This window comes from Zonotrichia albicollis, chromosome 6, assembly GCF_047830755.1.
Source record: "Zonotrichia albicollis isolate bZonAlb1 chromosome 6, bZonAlb1.hap1, whole genome shotgun sequence".
Classification (NCBI taxonomy): domain Eukaryota; kingdom Metazoa; phylum Chordata; class Aves; order Passeriformes; family Passerellidae; genus Zonotrichia; species Zonotrichia albicollis.
In genome coordinates, this window is record NC_133824.1 from 43,675,737 (window position 1) to 43,681,736 (window position 6,000).

Consider the following 6,000-nt stretch of genomic DNA (forward strand, 5'->3'; position numbering starts at 1 on the left):
GTTTGTTACTCTTTCCACAATTTAAGGGAGCAGGAGAGCAGCAGAAAGCACAAAGTCCACTCTCAGTCAGCACAGCCTCCTCTGGAAAACTCTTACTCTGAACATTTCAGCTCACTTCCAGAACTGGTTTTAACTCCTTCCTAACCAAGAACACAAAAAGCATCAGAACTCTCAGTGACCCACCACCATTTTGGGTTTCCCTAACAATTCTAGAAGTCAGTGAGTTTGGGGTTGCAGGGAGACGTCACTAAATTAATCTGACAGGTACCAGCAGCACCTCTGGTTTGAATGTCATCCCTCTCCAGGCATGCTTGTATGATACAAGTTCACAGATTTTCTTATTATTTCATGTAGATATGACTTACTTAAAATTATGAGGGCTTTTCCTGGCCAGAGACAAATTAATGTGGCTCTGCTGACTACACTGGGACTCTGCCAGGGTGCAGAGTCTGGGGATGGGAGGATGTCACAACAGCATCATTCTCTAGAAGTAGCATTTCCCAGGTCTCTCTTATCTCAAAAAAAAAAAAAAATCCTCAGTAACTCTAAATTATTTCAATTTTGATAAATTTGAATTCTGATATCAAAAGTTTGCATGTGAAGCTCCATGTGATAAATCTCAAGACCACCAAAATGAGATTTTTGTCCATTGGGCCAGCTGAGGATGAAAGTGCACAAATAAACATGTTTGAGAAGTAAATTTGATTCCACAGGTTTTTCCTGCATGACAGGAAAGCTGGGCAGGCTTATATTCATGAAATGTTCTAAATTTCCTAGATGACTTAGAGTGGCACTGAGCAGGTGTGTTATCCCAGTATGTCTCAACTTTCCCCGAAAAAATATGAGTGAGAAATCCATCCTTCCAGTTCTCAATCCTCATGAGAGCAATTGGATTTCAAGGATACTCAGAAATATGCAAAGGCAGGATCTGAGAAGTTTGGCTCAGCCCTAAATTTTTGCAGAGTCCCAGTGATCCACTCCAGTTTCAATCAATAGCTTCAATTCTGAGGCTCTGGATAATACCCTGAGATCAAGCACTTCTCTGTGGGAGACCCCAAGGAATAGTTATAGGTAATCAAATACATTCCTTAGCTCTAAAAAATTTTAAAAATTCTATGAAATACCATTTGCACACTATATATATATATATGTTCTATATTATCTGAATATATGTATATATATTCATATATTATAGAGCACACACTCAAAGAACATTGGAAGTACAAATGAACTAATAGCTAGCTCTAATCTCTTTTAAAGGTCACAAGCCTGCTAAAATATTTTCAAGCATAGCCTACCCAAAAGCTGTGTATTTCTTGTCTTCTCCTGGGATCACAGCTCCAGGTGCTTTCCCTCCCTGCAGAGCTTCACCTGCAGAAGTTCAGGCCTTCCTGGGGCTTTTTCTTTGGAATCTGGAGTCTGTGGAATGGATGTCTTCCACCAGACCATCTGGCACCTCCCAGCCCATGCTGCAGATGGAGGGTTGGAGTCCAGGAGGCACAGGGGCTATAGCGGGGAAAGAACTGAGCTGCTGGACTTGTCACCAAGCACAATCCCTTTACAAGCCCGATTAGAAAAGTTATGGCCAATCCCCACTTGGGAGGGAGGCAGGCAGGCAGGCAGAAGCAAAGAAGAAATCTTGTTTAAGAGATAAGAACCACGGTGTCTAATCCCAACTGAAGCCCTTCCCTCTGTGCTCAGCTGAAGTTTCTCCGCTGGCTCCTCTGTGCAGCTCTCCCAAAGGAATCCAGCTTTCATCCCATGACCTATGTTACCCAAAGAGACTCTTCCAGCAACCAGGAGGAGGGCACAGGTACATCCTCTGAATTTCTTTTAGGACAGCACTGACACTCAGAGACCTCTACAAATGGCTGAGACAGCCCCTACACCCCAAAACATTTCCACATGGATTGGTGCCATGTGTTTTATGGCCCATTAAGGGCAGGTAGCTGCCAGGGGAGATGACTGAAGAATGGAGAATGGAGTTAATTGGGCCAGGCACACAGGAGGCAAAAGAGGTTTGGCAGGCAGTCACTCATGCCACTCTAGCTGATTATCCTGGTAGAAAACCTCACACTCTGTGGCCACATTTGCTTTCCAGGCCCAGGAAAATATGTGCTTCCTCCTGTGTTCATTAAGTTGGTATGAGGACTGGTGCTCAACTCCTGCAGGAAATAAAACAGCTTTCCATGGCTGTGCCATCCCGTGTGTGCCTTTCCAGCAACCTGCTTCAAGCCCGTTTTGTTTCCCCTTTGATCACCAGAACTTTGTGCCAGAAATGACACATTAAATATTTGGCATTCAAGAAAATAAATAAAAAAGGTCAATGGGTGAAAAACATGTCCACACACAGAATGGCAGTCCTAAGGAAGGCAGGAGAAATGTCAGTGCCCTTTGGAAAAAAATTACACAGGCCAAAGGATGGCTGCCAAAAAATACTAATTTCTTTTATTAGACAGTGCAGGTCCTAACCCCATTTTCCTTAATGCTTTAATACACATTTTACCTCATATGACACAGATGAAAATTTAAAGCCACCTCAAAGAGTACAGGGGTGTATAAAAGAAGCAAAGGAAAACTTGGATTTCCTCTTTACCAAAGGGGAGGAAAGAAACCTTTGCTTGCTACAGATAGTAAAATGCTAAAAATGCATAATCTATTTCTCAGCCTTCCAAATATTCTCCCTACATACAGCCATGTAGACCTACCAAACCCATAAAATATTTCATTTTTGTCCCTTTCTACATATGCAGCACAATTTCAACATCCAACACAGATGTACATTGTTCTTGGTGGGATTTTTAGGAATCAAATTAAAATCCAACTGTCCAAGGACTGGAATCCTGCAACATGAAACTGCAAACATTTTTGAAGTAAATATTATATTTTTGTGTCAATCAGCTCCAGTGAGATCCATCATACACATTCACCCATAGGCATAGGTTTCTGGAGTATCAAACCCCAGATAGGTGGGGGTTTTACACAATATTATGAAAATTAAATTAGAATTTATGTTATTCTAGTATCTATCAGCCTTGACTTTAAGGCTGCTTCATTGAAAAAGAGGAAGGAGAGAAAAGGCAGGGACCAGAAAGGTTTCCATGCAAATGGCCCTGTTTCAGGAGGAACCTGGCTACATCTGTCTTTTCACTGCCAACACATTTCCCTACTCTACCTGGACATAAACCCCTTTTAAGAAAAAACATAGATATACCATTACAGGCTCTTTTCAGTCTGCCTGTAGAAAGTGCCACATGTGCAACTGAGAAAAAGCACCTAACCCAGTAATAGCTTTCCCTTTCCAAGAGGAAATATTTGCCTCAGTGTATGCCAGGTTTAGAAATACAGAAAAAAGTTCCTAAAGGCTGAGCTATGTTTGCTTTCCACAGGCATCAGATAAGACTGTTCACATGAAATGAAGGTATCGTTCAAAATAAAGTAGCAACACAAAAAGGAATGCTGAGATACAGAAACACAAGCCCTGAACAGCAACAGAAATCGTTCAAAAAAGCTGTTATCACACGAACATTCACCTCCTTTCTTACAGTCAAAGTGTATGAGAGTTCCAGTCCAAAATTCACAGACAGAAAAAGTTGCTCAACTGTTTAAACTTCACATGTAACACACTCACCGCCCTTGCAAAGTGCCAGGATGGATTTAACCTCACAGACTCCTCAGAAGACTGTGGACACATCACCCAACAGCCATTTGTCCTCATTTTCTTTCTGTATATACCAACAAATATCCTTTTTTTTCTGCTTTTCCAGCTGAAGCAGCCAATTACCTGCTGTGCTTTGTAAGCTCCCATCCACATTCCCCAGGAAACGGATAACGTGGAGTGCAGCGCAGCGAGGAGAGCTCACTCAGATGCAAAATAATCCCCAACTTACCCCAGCAAAGTCTCTCCACTGCATTCACAGGCTGAGCTATGTGTTAACTGCATTTATTCACCACTGAAAGACTACACTTTACAGTTATAACCCTGGCAAATACTGAGCATTTCAATAATTCTGCTTTTTCCTTATCTGCACAAAGGGGTTTTATTTCCCTACCACAGCTGTACACAAAAGAATAGAGTGCCATTTCAACCCAAAACTCTCTGAAGTTCCTACTTACCAGCTTGTGATTATATATTCAGCAAGCCCCAAGAGCTGAAAAGATTTTGTTGCAGGAGACAAAAGTTATAAAAAAGCAGGCAGAGTCAACAAAAATGAAGGGAAACTAGCATAAATCCTCTCTTCATTCATCTACTTAAATGTTCCTGAAGACTAAAAAGGACCTTAAAGAAAGCGCTCTAAGCAAAGACTACATCCTCTTGTCAGTCAAACCCTGCATAGTTTCAGCCAGGCACCCGTCCAAAAAGACATGGAATTATTCTATTTTTGTCTCCCTGTGCAAGTGGAAACATTTTTACAGATTTGTGGTGAGGATTTCAATTTTTGTAGTGGTCAGCGAGTAGAGGAATGTAATTAAAGACCCTGATAAATGAAAGATAGTCCAGAAAGATTATCCAGAAACTGGATAAATCTGGAGATAAATAACAATTCCATTACAATACAGTCTTATATAAAAACACATTAAAAACTTTCAATGAAGTTAAAAATCCAGATGTGGTTTACTGGAAGAAAGTTGTAAAAAACTTTCCTTTTAAAAGAGAATTGTTGTCAGTAGTGGGACACCAACACAGTTTCAACAAATGTAGGCTGATATTTTTTAATTAAATATTTTTATTAAAAAAAAATAATGATATTATGCAGAGCACTAAAAGTTTGGTTTACCACCCATGTTATGCCTGGTATGTTACTGGTTTTACACAACACAGGTGTTTCCTTGGAAGTACTTCATATATTGCCTGTTGCTGTCTTACAAAATAAACCTTTTAAACTTCTGGCTTTGTGAAGTAGGAAAATACTTTGGAAATTATGTTTGGCTTCTATTGCATTTAATTTTTGCTGCTATTCTATCAGTAAGAAAGTACAGCCATTTCCCCTGTACATTCAGCCTGGAAGCTGACTCTGAAACTCAGTGTACCTCATTTCTGATCTGTGGAGCTCTGCAGACCTGAGACTTCCCTCAGAAGGGAAGCTTTTAGTTCAATTCCCCAAAACTCTGTCAGCATTGAAGAGGATGAACTTTTGTCCTTGCTGCCTTCTCCTCTCTGCTCCAACTTCCTCAGCCATTGTGCCTTTTACAGTGGCTGCTGTTCTGCTCTCATCCTCCCTCCCCTGACGTGCTCCATCACTGCCCTTTCCCACTGTGCCCTGATTTTTACTCCTCTTTGCAGCTCTGAGTCCCTGCCCAGCCTCACTCTTAGGGCATCCCCAGCCCCTGCAGCCTGCTGGGATGCCTTACACACAGCTCCTCAAGCTGTAGAAATCTCCCTCCTGCTTTAGTCCAAGAAGTGAGTTGGTCCTGGTGTCATCATCCCTCAGGTCAAAGCCTTCATCCACATGCACTAGAAGGCATGAGACAGCTCTAACTTGGAGGGTTGCAAGGAACAAACAATACATATTTTAACAGAAAAAAAATCACTTGTTGTCCCCCTGTCCCCTGGTTCTTAACTTACATGTTGTTTTTTTTGCTTGGATTTTTTACTTTCTCTTACAGTGGAAATGTCCTTGGGGTAGGAATGTTCTCACACTACATTTTGAGTTAGTCTCTGGAGTAGCAGCATCCAGTCTCTTCACACTGCAAAGCAAACAAGAAATAAATTCTTTCTTTAATATCTTCTACTTATTCTCTTCTCCTTCAAATCACACCTCTTCTGAGATGCAGCTTTCAACTAACTGTAGAGATTTGGTTTAGTTTTAGGGATGAAAAAGTTTTAAAAACCCCTGTGTGGATGGGTGCACATTGTAGGTTGCTACCCACACATTACTGGAAATGACAGAGGGCTACTGAAGCCTCAGCAGGACAAGGAAACTGCTTCCCTTGGAAACATCTCAGGCACATGACAGTGCTGGTTTCTCTAACCAGGAACATGGCATGCTATCATTCCAT

The 6,000-nt window shown here is 41.3% G+C and overlaps 1 protein-coding gene across 4 annotated transcripts in view; it reads right to left on the bottom strand.

Annotated features, from left to right (window-relative positions):
* The window catches only part of INSC (INSC spindle orientation adaptor protein), a 128,855-nt gene extending 124,613 nt beyond the window's left edge, over positions 1–4,242 (bottom strand). Inside the window, exon 1 of one of the 4 annotated variants that reach the window (XM_074543393.1) lies at positions 4,117–4,242. The gene's annotated coding sequence lies outside the window, so the exon portion shown is untranslated. Of the gene's footprint in view, positions 1–3,631; positions 3,759–3,784; positions 3,980–4,116 lie in introns of those variants that run through there. The other 3 variants (XM_074543389.1, XM_026793190.2, XM_074543391.1) reach the window with 3 other exon arrangements.
* Between the last annotated feature and the right edge of the window lie 1,758 nt (positions 4,243–6,000).